At 32.9% G+C, this 22,450-nt stretch overlaps 1 long non-coding RNA gene across 1 annotated transcript; it reads right to left on the reverse strand.

The window, feature by feature from the left end:
* Positions 1 to 1,823: 1,823 nt before the first annotated feature.
* Positions 1,824 to 16,173, reverse strand: LOC129227626 (uncharacterized). Its single transcript, XR_008580858.1, has 3 exons — positions 16,156 to 16,173; positions 8,988 to 9,247; positions 1,824 to 1,959 (listed from the first exon to the last, which is right to left on the reverse strand). It is a non-coding gene; the product is annotated as an uncharacterized LOC129227626 (long non-coding RNA).
* Positions 16,174 to 22,450: the final 6,277 nt, after the last annotated feature.

Here is a 22,450-nt window from a genome sequence, read left to right on the forward strand (position 1 = left end):
AGTATTGCTATAAAAGCCACTTCCACTTGTATATATATAAAAAAATCAAAGTCACGGGCCATTCCGCCTGATCCCCTAAATGACTGACCTATCGCTACCGTAATAATATGCTAGAGTGAAAGAGTTATTTGTTTTTATTTCATTACGCCAAAAAATACAAACCGCCTATTCTCATTGCATATTCACATTGCGCCTCACTATTCTTTCATTCGCGTTTAGAACAGTTTAGTTTTACTTCCATACCAATTTTTTGTCTGAATCCTTGCGTTACATTTTTAGTATTATTATTAATCAGATTAAACGAGAAAAAGCATTCCGTTGCAGCAGCCTTTCGCATGTTTACGTTTGTAATAGTATACAGAAAAACGTATGTTTTTCTGAAAACTATTAATTTTTTGGAATTAATCTGATGTTTACGACTTAAGACAGGAGAAAATGTTTGGAATTTTTGAAGGAACTTACTTTGAAAAGCAATTACACTTTTTGCAACTTTTATGCTGAAAAGCATCGACGTACATTTAAATTTTTCATACCAATTGAACTAGCGAATTTTGGGCCGGCGACATTTTGGGCGTATACCATACATTACATATCGATGCCATCGACGTGTCCTCTTAAATTTCTTTACTTGATGCAAGACTCCACTGGATGAGCGAAATTTAGTGGGGTCATGCTCCAATGCTTAAAATTCAGTAATTTTATTTACAATTTGATAATTTTTTGGCAACGTTTAAAAAGCAGAGGAGTACTTTATTTTGACAAGGCTGAACTAGATTCAATGAACTTTTTATTGATCAGGCATTGGGAAGAGGTAACTTAGTGCTCCATTGACAGCTCAAACCAGAATGGCAAATGAAGGCGCATGTTTAATTCCGCCAAGTATTTTGTATTAAGTAAACAAAAACTACATTAATCGGAAAAAAGTCAATTTAATTGGGATTTATCGAATAAGTAGTCATGTGAATTTATATAAATGACAAGGTAATTTCCACCCAATCACGACTAGTGATTTTGTTGATTAGGCAATACTAGATACATCCATGAAAAAAAAAACTAATTGGTTTATAGTTAAAGATGTGGTTATTAGGACCAATTTACCCGACGTTCACTTAATATAATTATTATATTTAGAGCGTATACAGCTATGTTACCAATGCCAAAAGTCTTTTAGTTCTCAATAATCAAATGAACTAACTCTTAACACTGAATTTAGAAAATATGTCGTAAAACACCTACGATCATTTTTTTTCCAATCAATGTTGAACATTTTCTATCATATCTATTTAAAACAATAGAAATGTCATGGTAGCCTGTTATAACTAGGCAATTTGTACATGTCATACTATGACGAGTGGTTTTTTAGTGCAGCAAAAAAATAACGGACGTCGAGTAATTAAGGTAATCTGCGAAATTTAACGACTTGCGTGTGCTATGTAAATGCTTTGTTTGTGGCTCTCAAAGGATGTAAATTTACACTTATTTATGCTTAAAAGCTATTATGCTTAGATTATTCTTTAATTTTAATATTTACTAATTTCAAATTTGAAAAATGTTTTAGCGCTTTTTGTTACAAGTTTCAGAAATTTTGCACAGAACGTGTTGCAGTACCTTAGTACTAAGCCAAACTACATAAAACTATTTGCTTAATTAAACTCTAAAAGCTTCGTACTTTATTAAAATCTAAAAGCAAATACACTGTATAGAAATTTGCAATTGAAAATAAATTCAAAATTAGTAATTTAACTCTAAAAGAAACATGTTTATGAGCATAAAGCACCGAGAGAATGAATAGAAAGATATTTCTTCTTGTAGATGTCACTTCAATTGAGTTTTCTTCCTGCAAGCAGAAATTCCAAAAAATAAAACGTTCTGCACTGGAAATTGTCGTCCCTTTATGCTAAGGTAGAGGCCATAAGACACGAGCGAGAAAAAATGCAATTTTTCTCAACCTCAGCAACTCTGAAATAAGAAAGTCCAATAAGTAAATGTGTTTATGAAGCTGGTGATCAGTAAACGTTTTGATAAGTGCAAGTGTTATGTTGATAAGTGTAAAAGATGTGGGAAAAAAAACAGGCTATAGTGTTATGGCTATACAGTTGCGGCAAACCTAACCTGACACTTTCGTAATGCTGCGATTGGTTGTTGCCTTCAATGCTGCCAGCTTAAGTTTGCACTAACTCTAGTTATGGGTATGCTTAAAGATATTTATATTTGGATACAAATGTTGCAGTTCTAGTTTATGGACTTCTACGGGTGTTATATTATAGAAATAGCTCTTAACAGTTCTGAAATTTTCAATTATGTTTTCTATATATATTTTTTTTTTAAAAATAAATTTTAATACATTATTTTGACCAGTTATTGTTCCACTCGCTAAGCGATGGTCATAGTAGAAACCAGTAATTCAAGTATTTTCATGAAACAAAAAATATTCAACGGTATCAAAACATTTATTTTTTATTTTGCAATGTTATATTTAAAGTATATATTTAAAGTATCTTGACTTATGAAATAGAGCAACATTAAAATTTTACAAAATGAATAGCTGATAAATTGTTTTTGAAGATTCGTCTCATTAGCGACAAAGAAAGTAAATAGAACTGTTCTTATGCTGTATTTAATTTTTCGTTGTGCTAAATTTAACTTCCGTTTCATCAATCAGATAAGTTTGAGTCAGAATGGCAAAAAAGCTGCTTTATGTGCCCATAGATAAAACACTTTTTTTTGAATGGTCATGGGTATATTAGCTTGTAAGGATTAAATATCTTGATGGCGAAACTATACCTATATGATAGAAAAAAAGCTAAGAGTTGAGTGTGTGAAAATAAAATTAAGACTTGAAAAAAATTGACAGTTTCAGCTCCTTTAAAAATAATTCCTTCCTAAACTTAAATGCACTGAGAAGCATTAACATAAATCACGTTATATATGAAAATATGTTTGGAAAAAACTTGCTGTGATTTTTCTTGAAAGATGTTATTGAGAATTCAATGATTATGTTCCTGGAATACCAGATTACAAACTAGATATTGACTACACAAACCTATAAATTTCTGGTTGGTCGCCTATAACTAGGCTTTTACCCATACCATAAAACTTACTTTTAACCATTGCTAATCACCACTCATTCTCAGCGAAATTTGTTATATCGCAATCGCGTGTTAATAATTTAATATCTTGTGCAGTTTAAAAATAAGGTACTCATCCGTTTCAATAGTACTTTGCTACTTTTGTTTACTTTCCAATTTGCTGAAAATGGATCGTTAACGTCACCGACATGTTATCTTCTCATTCTTTAGTTTTACAATTTGGAATTTTATTTTTTAACATCCTGATTTAGTCATTTGGCGGATTATTTTACATTTATTTTTTTTTACTGTCTTCGTAATTCGCTCGCGAATTTTTTCGATAGACTACCTTATTTATTAGATAATTTTTGAGTTTGAATACTTTAAACTTTTCATCTTGTTGACTTGTTTTAAAGCTAATTAAAGGATAGAAAAAGTATGCTATTGCTTAACAAGTAGTGTCTATGCAGCATTAACTAAACTTAACAGTAATTCACAAGTTGCAAATAATTACGACTTGCAAATTATTTGTGTAAATCTAAATACTTATGCTTTACTATTAAAAACAATGCAAATGCTGGGAAATAGTTTGAAGAACAAAATATTTTCAAATAAAATAAAAAAATATTAAATTAAAAAACCAGACTGCGTAAAAAAAAAGTAAAGAAAAATGTGTAAGCTCAGTAGTTGAGAATGTATGAAGTACTACTAAATAACGACACCGTTGAAATTGTTTTATAACCGTACACACATAAGACAAAGCATAAATTCAAAAGCAGAATAGAAGGATCAACAGTCGGGGCCCATTCCTTTGATTCAAGAACCCCGTAAAATTTGAATGGGTCCGACTGTTGATCCTTCTATTCTGCTTTTGAATTTATGCTTTGTCCTATGTGTTATTGCCAAGGCGTTTTGCCTGTAGAACGCCACATAGAAACGGACATACATATAGTCTGATAAACACATTACCCTCCTTTGCGTTGCGCACGCGGGTAAAAAGAACCGACTTCAAAAACAAAGAGGAACTAAAAAGTGAAAAATTGGTCTGACTTACTATTTCCTACACAAACTAAAAAATCAAATTTTACAATTCCGGTAAAAAAATCAACTAAACTGAACACTCAATTATAAAATATACACCGATTTTAATTACTATACGATGAATTATTTTAATACCTAAATTATATACGATCTCTTAATTTTTAATAACCATTTGAAGTCGGAACCTTGTATACATTACTACCTAACGTAACTGAGTAGATTTAGTTTTAAAGACTAATTTCATGTTTTGTTAAATTAGTGTTCAACTCAGTATTTGATGAGTTGTCAGTTGCGTTAGGTAGTAGTTTATAGGACGCTCCGACATCAAATGGTTATTAAAAGTTAACAGATCGTATACAATTATTTAGGTATTAAAATAATTCACTGTATAGTAATTAAAATCAGTGTTTATTTCATAATTGGGTGTTTAGTTCATTTTTTGTACTAAAACTGTAAAATAAATTTGATATTTACGCTTGGGTAGGAAATCGTACGTAAGTATGACCAATTATTTTTTAGTTCCTCTTCGTTTTTTGAAGTCTTTATTTGAAAATATTTTTTTTCTTTTTAGTGGTGTAAATACAAAATAAGTACGTTGGGTAGAGTATGTGGTACACTCCTTAGGTACATCTCAATTGAAAGCGTCGAGCACAGGAGTCTGAAAACAGCTAAGATGAGCAAAATAAAGAAATAGAGCATAGCGTTTCGAAGGCTTCCGAAGACGGAAGAAATGCTTTTTCAAATGCGCAATTATTAACAAAGAAAATTGTCTTCATCAGTTTGACTTGATCAAAGTATGCTTTCCGGAAAAAATTCACGATTCACTAAATAAACAGAAACCGCTTTAAACTTTATCCATAGAATTTTGAAGAATTTCCTTGATTTTTTAAAAATCTCATCTTCAGATACTGACATGAGGACCATGGGATCACTTGGGAAGTATATACCTTTTCAAACGAGAAAAAAAGAATTTTCCGAATTGGACTATGCGTTTTTGAGTTTACAGGGTACATAAAAGATTCCGACGAATTGAGAACGTCTTTTTTGAACGTCTATTAAAAAGAAAAAAAAATCTTAATGAGCATAACATTTTATATGATTGACACTAAAAACTCATCTTTGTTCCTCTCCAGGATTTATTTGTGCGCTAATTTAGTTAGAACTATTTAAATGTCAATGGTTTTCCTATTCATTTATATTTCACTATAATACGTGTCCTGTAACTCGAGAAAAAAGCCACATTTATCTTTACTTGGCCAGGTTATATATCAACACCACACTAGAAACAGAGTACCTACTGTGATGTTGCATATATGAAGATCAAAATACTACTAGAGCAATGATACTAAATGAATTTCCTGTTTGCTTCAGAGGAGTCTTTATTCAAAATTTGCGATATGACTACTCATTAATACAGGGGAAATATTTAGGGGGTACTCCCCCAAAGCAAGAGCTCCTTTAAAAGGAAAAACAAACCCCACCCTCCCTTAAGGGAACACCCCTGATTAATATTAATGTTTTATGTTACTTTCTTTAACACTGAGTAAAGAAAGTACCTTTGTTTTCTGGCACTTTAACAATGGATTTCATATTTAATCGTTTAATATTAAAATTAAATGAAGTTTGTTTTTTAGCCCATAATTTTTTTCTAAAGTACAAATAGGGTGAAGCATCACTCCTATCTATTAAACAAAAAACCATAAAAATAGTTTCATTAAATGAGATGCTATGAATTTACAAATAACAAAAGTATATATTATAAGCTCTGGTGGTTGCTGATGCTATACAGCATGATTTGGGGAAAAAAATTATGAAAGCCTACCTAGGATCCGACTTGAATCGCGTTTTACTCGAAACTTAAAGTCCACTTACATCCCTTTTCTTCTCACTATTGCATTTACGAGGTATATCCACAAAGTTCCGTTTGTTAATAAAGAAATATCGTATACCTATACAGGAAAAATATTTATTGCTAGCATCAATATATCACCCCTAAAATTTTAGCCTCCTAGGATAATATACCTTTTGAGTCCAAAAATGATATTTTTGAAAAATATATTACAAAATTGAAAGTATATGATTAAAAAAATTTTTTAGGGGCTATATGTTAACTCTTGGTAACATTAAATATCTCATACAAGTTTTACTTCAATAGAATAATTTCAAACAGCAAAATAAACTAAAAACCGACCTGTTTTTCTCCCCAATTTACACTATCTTCCAAAGCAAAAATAGGTTAAATGCACAATATAAATATTTAAACACAAAATCTAAACTTTTTATACAAGTTATATATTTTATTTCGTATTTAGATACTTTATCGTAACATTATAAATAGAAAAAATAGTATACTGGAAATAAAAACATTGCATTATCTCACTTACCAAGAAATTGGGTACTTCATTATTCATGAATATATGTTCATGAAAAACCTCAAAACTGCTTAACAAACACCCAACATGAACAACTAATTTCACCTTGAAGTAATCGATTTTTTGAAGTTCAGTGTAATCTCGACAGTTTAAGTTTAACTTGGGCACTTTAAACTGTCTAACTGGTGTTGCTGACTGTTCGCATATCTGGTCACTTAGTGACAAAATCCTGCGGTAGGCGAAAACTTTAATATGACAGAATCAGAGTAAAACGGTCTCCAACAAAAGTTGAAATACAAATTCTTTTGTCATAGATCATAAAAATTATTATACAAGAACCTGGCTCAAAATATATTGGTAATATAACAGTTCCGCGTGGAGCAGCTGAAATTATACAGCATAACATTAATTTCTTCACATATAAAGAGTGAACACTTGACAACTTAGTTGTTATTGATTGCGACGGAACTAACATCAATACTGGTGCGACAAATGGCCTTGCTCGTGGAGAAGAGTTGAAACTAAATAAACCCTTGCAGTGCAAGTTTGTTTGCTGCACGCAAACAAACTTCCGTTAAGGCATTTTATGAAATAGTTGGATGTAATACGTATGGACCAGCAAATTTTTAAGGAATTATCGAAAAGCTATCAAAATCTACTAACATCTACCACTTGTGAACTTCAAAACAATATCTTCAGAGCATTTCCCTTCAATTTTGACTTGAACAGACATTAGCTCAGATCAATAATATTTGTATGAAATTTGCCAAGGCGTTTCATTTGGATATTGTTCAACCAATCCTGCCAATAAAAAACCTGGTCCTGTAGTGCATTCTAGGTGGGTAACGACTGCCGCTCGACTTTAAGATTATATGTTCCGACTGAGAATCGAACTGAAAATATGGTCGCGTTGTGATACGTCATGAAAGTTTACATCCCTGTCTGATTCTTCATAAAGACCCACTCTTTTTTATATGGTGCACATGTCTATAGAATGATCATTTTTCTGACACTTTCCAAACAGCTTAAGAACGGACAATTTAATTCGACGTAATTCATTTTTTGCTTACTCAGAGAACATTACCAATCGTGACTGCTAAAAGACATATTCAAGTTCTGGACTGCAGCAGAATTTTGGTCAATAAGAGACCAGCTAAGTGAGCAGTCAGTTACACTAGTTAGACAGTTTAAAATGCACAAGTTAAACTTCAACTGTCGAGATTACATTGAACTTATAAACTGACAAATTGAAACATATGAACCTCCACTAATGAAAGAAGTACCCATGTCTGCCATTAAGTCTTGCTTAAAACAATTACTTCAAGGTGAAATTAATTTCGATGAACCAATTTGTACTTCTGACATTCATAAATAGCCATGTCACAGCCAAGCGAAGGAACGCTGTGTCAGATTGGTAACAGAGGCTTCAGAAGCTGTTTGTGGAGAAGAAAGGCATGATTGTTTCATCTTGAGCAAACACGAGTCTAGATCAAAAATGACTAAGTTCGACACCAAATCAAAACTTCATACCTTAACTATTGTCGTTCATGTTGGGTGTTCGTTAAGGAGTTTATGAATATATGCTCGTTAAAAACCTCAACAATGAAGTACCCAATTTCTTGGAAAGGGAGATAACACAATTTTAGGTTTTATTTCCAAAACAATGATTTTTTCCATTTTTAATGTTACAATAAATTATCTAAATAAGAAATTAAATATATAACTTGAAAAACAGTTTAGGTTTTGTGTTTAAATATTTATATTTTGTGTATTTAGCCTATTTTTGCTTTGGAAGTTCTTGTAAATTGAAAAGAAAGGTCTATTTTTGGTTTATTTTACTGCTTTTTGGAAATTTAAAGAAGTTACTCTATTGAAGTAAAAGTTGTCTGAGATATTAATGTTACCAGTAGTTAACAATTACCCTCGCAAAAAAATTAAAATCATATTTTCAGTTTAGTAGAAATATTCAAAAATAGATTTTTTTTCTTTGCATTTTTGGAACTTAAAGATATTATCCTAGGAAGATAAAATTTTAGGGGTGATCTATTGATGCTAAAGAGCAACTTTTGAGACCACAGGCGTTTCTAAATTGAAAAAAAAAATTTCCCTCCACCCTATTAGCCATCCTCTTTATAGCCCTCACCTCGCTCCTAGCGACTCCCACCTCTTCTTGCATCTGAAATCTTTCCTTGGTGGGCAACACTTCAACGGTGATGAGCTGAAAGAGTAAGTTACCATATGGTTGAAAAAGCAGGCGGCAACCTTTTATATGAAGAAAACAAAAACTTGTGCCACGCCATGACAAATGCCTGTAAAATTTTGGGATTTATGTAGAAAAATAGCTTAAGAGTTGTAGATTTTTCAGCAATAAGTATTTTTCCTGTATCCGTATAAGATATTTCTTTAATACCAAACGGAACTTACTTTGTGAATAAACTTCGTACACATATTGAAAAATGCAAAACCATGTTAAATTTGATGTTCAAAATATGAAATTCATAATTACATTTGATGAAGTCAAAACCTTTTTCTTCGGTGGGAAGGTGATGGATCAACTGTAGGTGCAGGCTGAGTAGGTGCTACTTGCGATTGATTTTTCAATATTTTGCTTTGGATATACCCGTAGATCATCAAAACAATACCAATTATGATAAAACCGACCAGTGCGTACTCTGTCTTTTGCAAAGAGAAGGAAGCTGCAACGGGATGAGCACATCCTGCTATAAAAAACAGAGCTCCAAATAATATCCAGTTGTTACAGTTTTTCTAAAATGAGAAATTAACAATGAAAAAGTTACAATTATAGGAAGAATTGACAAATAACGCTTTAATTTTACAAAAATTAAAAGGTTTAATGATTTTATGAAGAGGAATTTCCTTTCTAATTGAAACCTATAGTAAAACTTTAATAAAACTAGTTCAATCAGTTTTTTAAAAAATTGCAGGAGCGTCTCCACATTTCATTCTCTCCCCACTGAATTTTTCCAATAGTTTTTTTTCTAATTTTGTTTGAAAATCATTTGGTGTACGACTTCGTTACCGGGACGCTACGATGGGAGATCCCCTGAGGTCACTGCGACCTTCGAAAGATTTCCAGATTCGGCAAATTTTCTCTAACGATTCGGCAAAATTATCATCCGGCATTTTTGGAGTTCTATTTGACAAAATTATCATTCGGTGAAATTAGACTTCTATTTGGAAAAGTTATCACCATTCGGCAAGTTTAGAATTTCCGCCTTTCCAAAACTAAGCACTGCTTGTTTTTTTTTATTAATGTTATTATTGGCAAAGTACTTACAGAAAAAAATCATTTGGACTGAGCTGGCTTGAAAATGAATCCACCTTATCGTATTTTTTCTCAATTTTCCATTAACATTCAAATGTTTTTTTTAATTCTGTGTATCGGACAGCACAATCTAAAATGTAGGATGAGAAAATTATTATAATTATATGGTTTGTGTTTTTCGTACGTTTGTACCGTGTCGATATGGTAAAAGCATAGATTGAACTGGTTTTGAAGTAAAATTAGTTTTTGTCAGCCCGTCGTCGACTTTGTTGGAAAAAGATTCATTTCATATAACTTCGTACAAGGATAAAGCAGAAGCAATATCAAATTATGAACGAAAAACATGAATTGAGCTAGTTTTGATTCTAAACGTCGCATTTTATTAAAAAACTAACAGCTGCCTAGCTTAAAAGAGTACGAAGAAATAGGAGAAATACTGAGTAAAATAATGAACATATCTTTTGCATTACAAAATAGACTGCTTTCTCCATGAAATACACCGCCATTTCAGTCATTCCATCCCAGGACTGCAGTTTCGTGCTTACTAGCATTCATCCGCACGGAATAGGAAGTGAATGAGCTGGTGGTGGAGGAAAACCTCTCAAGGAAGCCAAGAGTGCCAAACAAACTGGAGAATAAGCACTAACCAGACGAGTGACCGAAGAAACGGTTCGGTGTAACTTATTGAAAATACCATGCCTTGCCTTCAATCTTCGAGTTGAACCGAACCATTGCTTCAGTCACTCGTCTGGTTAGTGCTAATTCTATATTAGCTACCAGTTTGTTTGGCACTCTTGGCTTCCTTAAGAGGCTTTCCGCCTCATTAACTTCCTATTCCGTGCTGATAAGTGCTAATAAGCACGGAACTGCAGTCCTCGGATGGAATGACTGAACTGGTGTATTTCATGTATTTCTGCCTTAGCCAATTGAAACGTACCCCCGGTAGCTTACGTTTTAAACTTGGAAAAAGCATTTTCAGTAAGATTAAATGTAATTGCAATGTATTATAATTGTTTTTTTTTAAAATTAATTTAGCAATTACGATTGTTCGGAGTTTTCATTTTGCAGTGGCTTGGCAATATTTTTAGCTTTGTGATTTGTAAATAGTGGATCACATGACCTATTGCTTTACGGGACGAGTGGACTTTAGGTAACCGGATGCCATGTTACATACCCAAGGCCCACTAAAACATGGATATTGAACTTTTTTTCTTCAATTCCTAAATTATTCATTTCACCAAATACAGTACCCTTCGTATAACACAGTTAATTCGTACCGTGTATTATCGAAACAGTGTTATACAAGACTATTTTCTTATAAATAAGTTTTATTATAACTAAATAATCATGTACGTATTTATTATAAATAATGTCAATGTGTATCGTGTTATATCGGAATCATGTTATACGAGACTTTGAAATAATGTGTACCGTATTATATTGAAATCAAGTCTTAGGATATAAATTGTATAGAAGCTGAAATTTCGGCTCAATAGCACATGCAAACGAAAACTGGCCACCCAAAGCATGCAACGACCCACTCATTCAAAATTAGAGTTGTTTTAATCTATATAACTTAATTATTTTACTTACCTCAGATTAAACTATCATGAGTAGCAAGAAAAACACTTTATCAACTTTTTTTACTAAGAACAAAACACATTCTATCAGAAAAAGGGTCTGATATTTTTCCTATTGCAATAAAGTTCGTTTGAGCAACAACGAAACAAAAAAAGAATTATTCTATTTTATACTAGCGGTACCCGCACCGTTTTGCCCGTAATAGAAAAATTAAAAGGTTTTTTGGTTCGCCTGTATATTTACAAACAATGTATGGTGAATTTTCTCGCCAATCGGCTTGTACACATGTTACGGTTCCACGTTATGATAATTTCGCATCTCGCCAATTGGCTTGTGCCCATGTTACGGTTCCACGTTATGATAATTTCGCAACTTACTCGTCCATCTTATGATATTTTTGTTCTTAAAATTGAAATAGAAAAAACCACATCGAATTTTCGAAAAATCGCTTCGAGGTTCACCCCTCCATGCTACAAACTAACTTTGTTCCAAATTTCATGAAAATTGTCCGACCGGTCTAGGCACGTCACAGAGATCCAGACATCCTACAGACATCCTCCGGACAGAGACTTTCAGCTTTATTAGTAAAGATTGTGTTTCGGCTACATTTTTTATTTTATCGTTAGCCAAATTTAGCTTATTTTTAATCCTAATTGAATTTTCTTACACTGTGTTGGAAACAAAATAATTTATCTTTCCGTTTTTAAAACACTGATGAGAAAATCATGTATTTAAAAGTTGAAAAATGTGTTATACGGAGAAACTAAACTTTCGAACCGGAGACTTTTCATGAAACTTATATGAAAAATTATCAAAGTAAAAACTTATTCGAGTTATTATCCTAATTGTTTAACAATTTATTAAACAAAAATGAAATTTTAAATTCGTGCTACATCAAAACCGTGTAGTATTAAATTCACGTTTTGTACCGTGTAATATCGAAAGTACTGTGTTATACAAGGGACGTCTGTATACTTAAATTAAACTGTTCCGAATATAATTTTAATTTTTTCTGCTTTAAAACAGGTTAACTTTAAAATTTAATAGAATCCTATTGTTTAATGTTGCAACTAGTCTATCTTTGTCTAGATAATTTTTAGATGGTTTCCTGTATTATAGGTTACTTTTAAATTTCGGATTATCCAGCGAATTCACTGTTAAATTTTCCGGAAAATTTACGGTATATGTTACTGGCATCCATGTAGTCAGTAACTATTACCGTAAAAATCAAATATTACTGTAAAATTTTACGGTTTCCTCGGTAGGCCACAGCAACCAATTGGCGCTGGGATCGCTTATTTCTCCGGTATAAATTACCGTAAAAATCAGCGATGCGTTAGTCCGCCATTTTACAGTAACAATTACCAGAAAGTCTTCCTGAATTTTTAACAGTGTTGGCAAAAACTGTATGCTATTGGCGACATCGCATTAATTGGCGAAAACTGCAAGTTTCGCAGAAAATTCGCAAAATAGTAAAAAACAATACTAGTTAAAACAATGAGATTTACACATTAACTTTAACAATAGTTAAAAATTATAATAACAGCATGTAAAAAATTTAGTGAAAAAAATCATTCCTGGAAATGATTGACACACACGCAAGTGAATCGTGCAAGTAAATCAACTCGGACAGATCAAGCTACGTTCCACCAAAGATATGACAGTGAGATTTTTTTTTCCGAACGGAAATTGGTTCGGTTATCTGTCCCTTGTTTAAGCACGTAAGGACTGCTTAAAAAACTGGACAAAACACTCAAATCCGAAATTGGTCCTTTTACTTTTTTAAAAAAATTCTTAAATACCTGCTGCTAAGAAAGGTATATAAAGTGAAAAAAAAATCGCAAGAATTTTTTAGATTAAATAAGACCACATGAAGTTGACATATCGCTCGCTTGAAAAAAAAGTGCCACAATACGTAATTTTTTTCGCTCAAAGTCCTTCAAATCACGTTATTTTCTTTGGAAAATAATGACAGATTTTTTTCTAATATTAACCATTGGACTTACTCTTATTAATGCAAATTGCCTAAAGAGTTAAACTTCAAACGCTTTTCCTATAAAATTTCATTTCTTCGTATTGTGGCACTCTTCTTCCAATCGAGCGATATTTAGATGTTTAATACAGTTTAAAAATTCGAATTCAATACCAAGGAGACGAGAACACTTCTGAAGTTTGGAATTTGCCGAAACTCGGATCGCTACCGAGCATTTGAACATAGCGAAGGTAAAACCATAACTTTTAATGAACGCTATTGAGAATTTTCACTGAAATAACTGTGTGTATTCCCTTAAAGTCTAGCATTTCAATACGTATATCTAGGTTGAAAGTTGTCTGATTGGCTTATTTCCTCAGATTTTTCGTTTATCACTTATTTTTCATTTAACAGTAAATTTCTGGATTTTTTTTTCGATATTTTACAAATCTTTGAACTAAGCAGTAGAAAAAATACTGACACACTGCAAAAAGAGTATTTTCATATTGTCTGGTAATTAAGGTACAGTAAAAATTCGACTATGTAAAAATTGCATACCGACCAATTCTTGACTCGTGAATCTGTCTTAAAATTGATCGCGTGGAAATGAACCTTTATATTATGAATATAAATGTGCTTTTTAACTAACATGAAATAAGGTTGCAAGAATTTTTTAGAAACAAAACACCATTTCATCGATATTAATTTAACTTACAGCAACAATGCACAAAACGGCGTAATCTCGAAAGCTAAAAAACGTTTTATTAGTATGAAAACTTTACATTTCCAAAAAGCTTCCATTTGTTGGAAGAATAACAAGCTCCAAGAAGTTTAAAGGTTGAATTTTTCCACTGAACTATTTTTTTAATAATTTATTAACTTTTTTTTTTGAGTTTTAATACTAGTTAATTGTACAATTGAAAGTAATCTCGAAAATTTTCGAGTTTAAAAATTCCAAATTTGAGGCGATATACAGGAATTTCCCTTTTTGCGTCAGTCATTTTATTATATTCTAACCTAAATTTTAAGATTTATGTTCCCAATTTATCATTGAGCATTAGGGTGAATAAATCCCCCAACAAATTCCTCACATAGATGTAATTAAATACCGACTACCTTTCCAAAATAGTTTGCAATCATTACAATTTTAAAAAAGTCATTGTGATTGAAGCGAACAGCATTTGTAATAACGCTGCTTGTTAACTACAAAATAAATTTAGTTTTTCTGTCAACTAATATTAATGGTTTCATGCTTAGAAGGTGAAGAATTAATGGAGATAAGTCCAAAAATTTTTTTAATGCGAGTAGATACTCGGTGCCAACAACATATTTCGCTTGCACCAACACTGTTCAGCAATTAAAGAAAGAAAAGTTCCAAAAAATTTATTATTTGTTTACATTAATGCAACTGAAACAGTTCCTTTAGTGAACTAAGGGGAGTTGGTTATTTGAAACCTTTAAAAAATCTTGATATAAATAGATTTCAAACGACATAGAATTCACGTTTCTAAGTAGATTAAAAGTAACTCCATTAAAATATTAATAGGGCAAGAACATATGAGACAGTGAGAATCAAAGGGACGTCAGTGGCAAAATTAAAAATTTGGAGATAACCAGCACAAATGGTAGGAGAACCTCTCCTCTGTCTTGTTGCAAGAGAGTATTAGTAGCCCTGGTAGGTGTTTATATACAGCGTGATTTAGAAAAACTTTTCAATGAAAGTCTACCTAAGAATTTATCTAACTGCTCATACTAAAATGTATGAAAAATTTTACTTTTAAATGCGACTTTCTCAAAACTCGCAATTTTAAAAGCTCGTGTTCCTTTTTCTAGAGAACTACTTTTCATAATAACCTCAATTTAGTGATTTTCAAGGGACTAGAAAAAGTTATCGTTAAATCAAGAATATCGTTAAATCGAGGAGCATAGACATTTAATGTAGCCAAACCCGGACAAGTGAAGTATATCATTAAATTGAGGAAATCGTTGAATCTAGTATCGTTAAACCAAGGAGCATAGACGTTCAATGTAGCCAAACCCGGGCCAGTGAAGTATATCATTAAATTAAGGAAATCGTTAAATCAAGAATATTGTTAAATCGAGGAGCACAGATATTTAATGTAACCAAACCCGGGCCAGTGAAGTACATCATTAAGTTGAGGAAATCGTTAAATCGAAGAGCATAGACATTCAATGCAGCCAAACCCGGGCCAGTGAAGTATATCATTAAATTGAGGAAATCGTTAAATCGAGTATCGTTAAATCAAATTTATACTACGTCAAAAAATTTGTTTTATGTGTGTGTTCATGGCTATACTAAAGTGAAACTTCTGCTTTAGGACTAATTTTTTCCTAAACAGCAGAATTTAAAGCCAAAAACAGTCTTTTTTCCATTTAAAAACCGACTATTGGTTAAAAGTTGATAATGTATGAAACAAAATTTCTTTAAAAAGCTTCACTTCAGTGGACTCTGAAAATCTTAAGTTTCTATCATTAAAACTTTAAAAATAAGGTACACATTTCAATTTAAGATTACGCGTATATAGCGTACCAACTCCCCTTAAATATAAAGATTTAAAAAAGTTTGAACGCAGAAGCAAGATTCTTCAAGGTTGGAAAACATGGCACCTCACCAGGTAAGGGCTTGAACTAGCTTATGTTAGCAAAGCGAATTACTGTTCAATTTCATATAAATTGCAGCTTCTAAATAATAACACTTAAAAATAGTTTACGTAACAAAGCTACAAATTTAGAATTCATCATATTTTAAATAAATTAATAACTCATTTATCAAAACGTTTTATCACGGGAATTTAAAAAATAAACTCTCCTCACCATACACATGATTCCAACAGATATACACGAAGTACAAGATCAAACCCACAATATCACAACCAGTTGAATCGTAAGATCCGTGCTTTTATATTGTAATGAGTGCTTTCAACTTGTATTACACACATATCGAGCTTCTTCACTTACAGCCTAAAAAATGTTGTTCTTTAAAACATTTTTCAAATCAAAATATACATTTAAACATGCTTCTAAGTATCTTCACGGCACAGGAAAAAAAGCAAGAATAAAATTTTCATCACAAAGAGAAGAAAATGATACCCAGAGCGCCGATGGGAATCGAGCCCGCGATCCTTTGCCCGTAGGCAGCTGTCAGAGCTATCACCTTCCACCGTTCGGAAGCAGAGGTCCCTTACAAATGAATTAGCCATATAATACATCTGAAGGGTCATTCCGAGGTGGCGTGGTTCAGCTTGTCTGTACGTGGTACGGGTGGGGGTGAGTTAGATTACCCCCCCCCCCCCCCACTGCTGTTTTGGGAGTAATTTCATCTCTTTGGGCTTAAAATCTTGTGTTGCCCTGCCTGTAAATAAAAATTACAAAAAGAAAGGTTATTAAGTAAAACAGAGGGGCTTCAATGAACGAGTGGTCTAAGCAAACGCTTCGCACACTGAAGGTGGTGGTTTCCACTCTCATCCTCGCTCCGGATGTACTTTCCCCTCTTTGTGATGTAGATTTTTTTCATGTGTTGTTTATCTGTATTCTGTGCTATATAGAATAAAATATATCATGAGTAAGGGAGGCAAGACACTCAGGTTGCAGTCCTCATCAAAAATTCAACCTGTGCAATAAGCACCAAAAGAAAGAAAGAAACAAATAGAACAGAACAGATGAAGAGCACATAGTCCTTGCCTCTTTATGACTTAGTGGGAAAAGATAAATCAAAATAAAATATTTTTACTTACGTTTGCCTATCGAAAGCCTTTCATGCCATTTATTGTTGGCAAATGATCGAAAAAAATATAAAAAATTTAAAATTGTTTATCTGTTGTTATTTTCTATTTCTTAACAGATAAAATGTTTGTAATTTATTCAAGCAAGGCTTTAAAATTGAGTTTCAAATTTCGCTCTTTTTTTCTGTTTTTGCAAATAGCAAAATCTTTTCTTAGCGATTCTGCGTTAGAGTCAAGAACTTATGAGTAAGATATATAATAAAGCTTTGTGATCCCCACAACATACTACGATACTACTTTCCAGAAGTAGTGAAATTCGTATCGTAACATTATTATCAATTACTAATGTGTAACTATCGTCAATGATGTGGGTGAATGACCAGAAATAATTTGTTTTATGTAATTTGGTGTGACGACTCACCGAAGTGGATCTTAATTCTAACCAAGTGGCACTAAGTGTACATTTTCGTACTAACAATTTTCTTTTTAGACTTGTTTTACTTTCGAGAGTCGGCGAAAGGCCTACAACTCGTTTTTCTTTTCAGCTCAGGCTCGGGATGAACATTCACGAACTTAGAAATTAAGTATATCGTCAGCACCATGATGAACTAACGGATCTGGACATTTGCACTTTTCTAGAGAGCCAAAACACTTAATATATATTTTTCACGTGACTTGCTTAGTTATTTTCCATGCTTTAATTTTTACAGATAACTTTAAGGGTACAAAAACTTACTTTTGAAGTAGTTACAACCAGTATCTCTTTTTGAGTACTGTGGACAACTTGGATTTTGAAAAACGGGATTTTCCACATTCGTTAGTTTAAGATAGTGCCGACAATATCCTCTCTTCAACAATTACAGTAAAAATTGTTGCGCATATTTAAAGATATTTTTTTTACGTTCTTTAATTTATTGATGCGCGACTTTGCACGGAAGTAGAAAACAAAAATTTAAATTTGACGAAAACTGAATAAACGCACCTAAATTGCGACTCGAGTTCCCCTATTTTCGGTCGGTCGTATTTTGAAAGACAATCCAGCAAAAACATATTTCTTCAATCATAATTATGCATGAAAATTCTGTTTTGATTAAAAAACAGATGATGGCAAACATTTTGCAATGGAACTTTGTACTGAAAGGTTAGCGATACCTTTACTGGTCTCTTTCTCCGACCTACACCGATTTCAATATTTCAAACAAAAGGTTTCGTTTCTACTGAACTTAAACACTAATATAATTTGCTGTGATATCATTTAAAAGCTAGTACGGAGGACTAGTTTTCTAGATAGCATTGACCGATTGTACTCAGATTGAACTATTCGCCCTTTAGGATCAAGAGAGAAGAATTTCCTCTTTAAGCTTGTTTCCACTCTTTTTCACATTCGCTTCAAGTTAGTGTAATGCCTCATCCCCCCCCCCTAATAGAAAATGGTATTTAAAAAATAGTAATTATAAAAAAAAAGAAAAGATGAAAGTTTCATTTCGATCGTGTGGCTTTACGACACAATTTTTTTCTGATCAAACATGCTTTAGAGTTATATGCAATGTACCAAACAACCCGGTAATGACATCCAGAGACTGCAGTTTCATTCTTATAGACACTCATCAGTCTGGATTAGTGAATGTCATCGCATTGAAGCTGAGAGTGACAACAAACTGGTAGATAAAGTAAGTTTACTTTATTTTGCACGTACTTCTTTCTGCATTAACACTAGCTTAGGGTTGGTAGCTTACTGTGAAATCCTTTGGAATTGCTTTTATGAGGTTTTCCATGATACCAAATACAAACGATATTTTATTCATTTCATATAGAAAACACTCTTTATGAAATTTCAAGGATCTTAAATGAGATTTAGAATACTTTGGATTATTTCAAGCTTACTTTTTTGCATTTTCATCCAAATATGAACTATTTTGAAACTTTCAAGTCGAGAAGCAAGTTAAAATTCAATTACAAGTTTCCACCCGAAAACTGACATACACCAAACCAATTGAAGGGCTCGGGGCAAGAACGTGATAAGCTACTCTTAAAAAAAAAAAAAAAGTTTTTTTTTTTTTTTTTTTTTTTTTTTAATGCTGCTTCGATAATTGAAATAAACATGGCAATGGATTATATCACTGTCAGAAAAACGTATCTGGTTTTAGTATTGCAGAATATAGAATGTATAATATTTGTAAGAAATATTTGTAGAATTTATCAAAAGTTGGAAATTAACCTACTGGAAAAAAAAATTCATGCGGCATATCACATTCTTGCCCCCGAGCCCTTAAATTTAACAACATGGTAATAAGCCCTGAAGAGACACTGTAGCGAAAATCCTTAACCTCCTAAGACGCCATGCAGTAGCTGCATTTTGTATGCAAACAGGACATGATTACTTAGTGTATCACTTTTTAAAACTAGAAATTCATGCAAGCCCGAATTGTGTTGTTTAGAATACTAAGTTGGTTATGGACATGAAACAACTTCAAATATGTCCAGTGCTGCAAGAAATAGATGCGAAAGATATTGGAGTGCAATGGCGGGGGGGGGGGGGATGTATGCTGATGGACAGTCTCTTCCACCTACTGTTTAGTAGGGTGGTTCGAAAGAATCGCTTTTTACTTTTTTCTATATCCAGCATAGAAGGAAGTATTGGATTCATGCAAATTTTCGAATTTCAAATGATTCGAACCGTTTTGAGGTGTGCCGAGTCCATTTCGACCTCTTTGGAAAATGTCTGTGTGTGTGTGCGTGTCACACCAGTTTTTTGTGGCCGCTCTGCAGCAAAAACTACCGCATGAAATCGAACGAAATTTGGTACACATATGTACCCCTATGTAAACTTGTGCCCATTGGTTTTTGGCGCGAATTCCTCCAAGGGGGTTGAGCAATGGGACGTTTCTTGAGTTTTGCGTGACTGCTATTCCTCAAGAAGTAACTGGCGGAATCAAACACAATTAGGTCCATATGTTGCCCCTAACAGGTGCAGGTCCTGATTCAATTTTGGTGTCAATAGCTCAAACGAGGGTTGATCTATAGAACGTTTTTTGTCGTCAATTGTGACTGCTGTATCTCAAGAAATAACGAACGTAATCAAACAAAAATTTATCGACAAGTAGCCCTTAGAGGGTATAAGAGCCGATTCTATTTTGGCGTCAGCAGCTGAAAAGGGGGTGGCCCAATTGAACGTTTTTTTTTTTTTTTTTTCATTGTGAGTGCCATACCTCAAAAAGTAATGCTACGTTGTGGATGAAATTTGAAATAAATATGAATCCATATATAACAAACGTTGGTTCAATTTTGGCTCCAATCGCTCCATTGAGGGCTGATGTTTTGAGCAATCACGATTGCTTATTGTTCTCACTTGACTGTTTTGATGTGCTATCATTTTATTTTCCCGCCAGCACCCTCTGCAGCATCACCGTTGACCGACTCCTCACGATGCAGCTCCTATAGCGAAAACGGTCTCCTTGTTGCATCCGTATGTACACACACACGCATACATACACTACACACACACGCACGCGCGCACACAAACATACATACATCTACACATACCAACACATACACACACACACACCACCACATACACACACACATAAACATTCAAACACACACACACACTCAAACACATACATCTACACACGCATACAGACACCTACACATACATACATACACCTACACGCAACTACCCACACACTCATCACAATCATGCCTGCACACAGACACAAACACATATGCCTACACACACAAACACATTCCCCTTCACACACAAACATAAACACACACGCCTGCATACACACACACACTCGTGATTGCGAAAAACATAATTTGAATTCAAGAGGTCAAAATGCAAATTAATTTTTTTTTTTTTTTTTTTTAATTTGTGTGAGTAAAAATAGCTTTCTAGTTGCAACAATAAGAAAGATAAATCGTAACAGGCTGTCGTCTGCGTATTTCTCGTGATTTTAATTGCATGGAAATGTTCGGAAATATTTTCTCAATGATTTAAAAGTTTTTTAATTGTTGCCATCTTGTGTTTGTTAACAAATAAATGTTTGTAATTATTTTAAGCAAGGCTTTTAAAATAATTTTCAATTTTCATTCTTTGCTTTGGAGATAAATCAGGATTTGGGATGGTCGTTAAGTTTTGGCATGTGTAATTTTGTTTTTGTTGGGAATACTACTTCCTCGTTAAGCATGGGGAGGGATCAGGAAAAAAAGAAAAATATAGAAGAAAGTTTCGTGATAGCCACAACATACTAGTTTAATTCGGAATTGCGTTATCTCTCAAAAGTTGATTAAACTTAACTACAATTAGGGAAAAATAATTTTAAAAATCTAAGTTGATATCTTCAGCTAGCGCAATAAGGCTGAAAATTTGACAAAATGTGTTAAAAATTAAATATTTCAGAAAATAATAAAATTAGTTTTTTTTTCTCATAATGCAACAGCCATAAATTGTCACTATATAGCGTAGTTTGAACCAAAACATTATTTTACAGCTTTTACATAAGATCTTTAGTTCGCGCATACGCCTTAGATTGGGCAGGAGATTTTAGCGTATGCGCAAACGAAAGATCTTACGTAAGAGCTACAAAATATTTTTTTTAATTTCAAACTACGCTATATACTACAATTTATAGCTGTTACGTTATAAAAATATAAAAAAAAAATAAATTTATAATTTTTTGAAAAATTCAATTTTTAACATATGTTTTCAAACTTTCAGCCTCATGCGCGAACTGAAGATGTCCAAATTATTTTTTTTCATTATTTTTTCCCTAAATGATGATACCAAACTACAAATTTTGACAGGTAACAGGATTCCGAAAGGAAAAAATTGATTTGTTCGAACCACCCTACTGTTCGGATGCTGTCTTTCACGAAGATGATATCGCTATCGGAAGCTGTTCCGGTGGAACATTGACGCAACTGCAAAAAAATGTAATTTTACAGAAGAACCAAATATATAAAAATTATTTTATTCATTACCTCATACAATGAAATATAGTTGGGTTACTGCCCTGCTGGCCAAAAAGTTGAAAAACAAGTCTGTCAGAATTCCTTCGAATGGGGTAACCACGTTTGGACCAAGTGATGACAATTACTCATCAATTAATTTTGCAGTTACGTCAATGTTCCACCAGAACGGCGATATGTCCAACATTTATTTACTCCTATTTTGATATTGTTGTGTGCTTAATGCACACCAGCGAATGATGTAACATCAAAGCTAATGCTAGAAATGAAATAAAATTGATCTGAAAAACGTTTTGCTGTTCTATACTACACGTTTGAGAAATATTGCACAGAACGTATTTGAATACCCTAATATTAACCCATATTACGCGAAACTATTTACTAGATTAAGATTTAAATGCTTCATATTTTATTAAAAT

The sequence above is a fragment of the Uloborus diversus genome, chromosome 1 (assembly GCF_026930045.1).
Source record: "Uloborus diversus isolate 005 chromosome 1, Udiv.v.3.1, whole genome shotgun sequence".
Classification (NCBI taxonomy): domain Eukaryota; kingdom Metazoa; phylum Arthropoda; class Arachnida; order Araneae; family Uloboridae; genus Uloborus; species Uloborus diversus.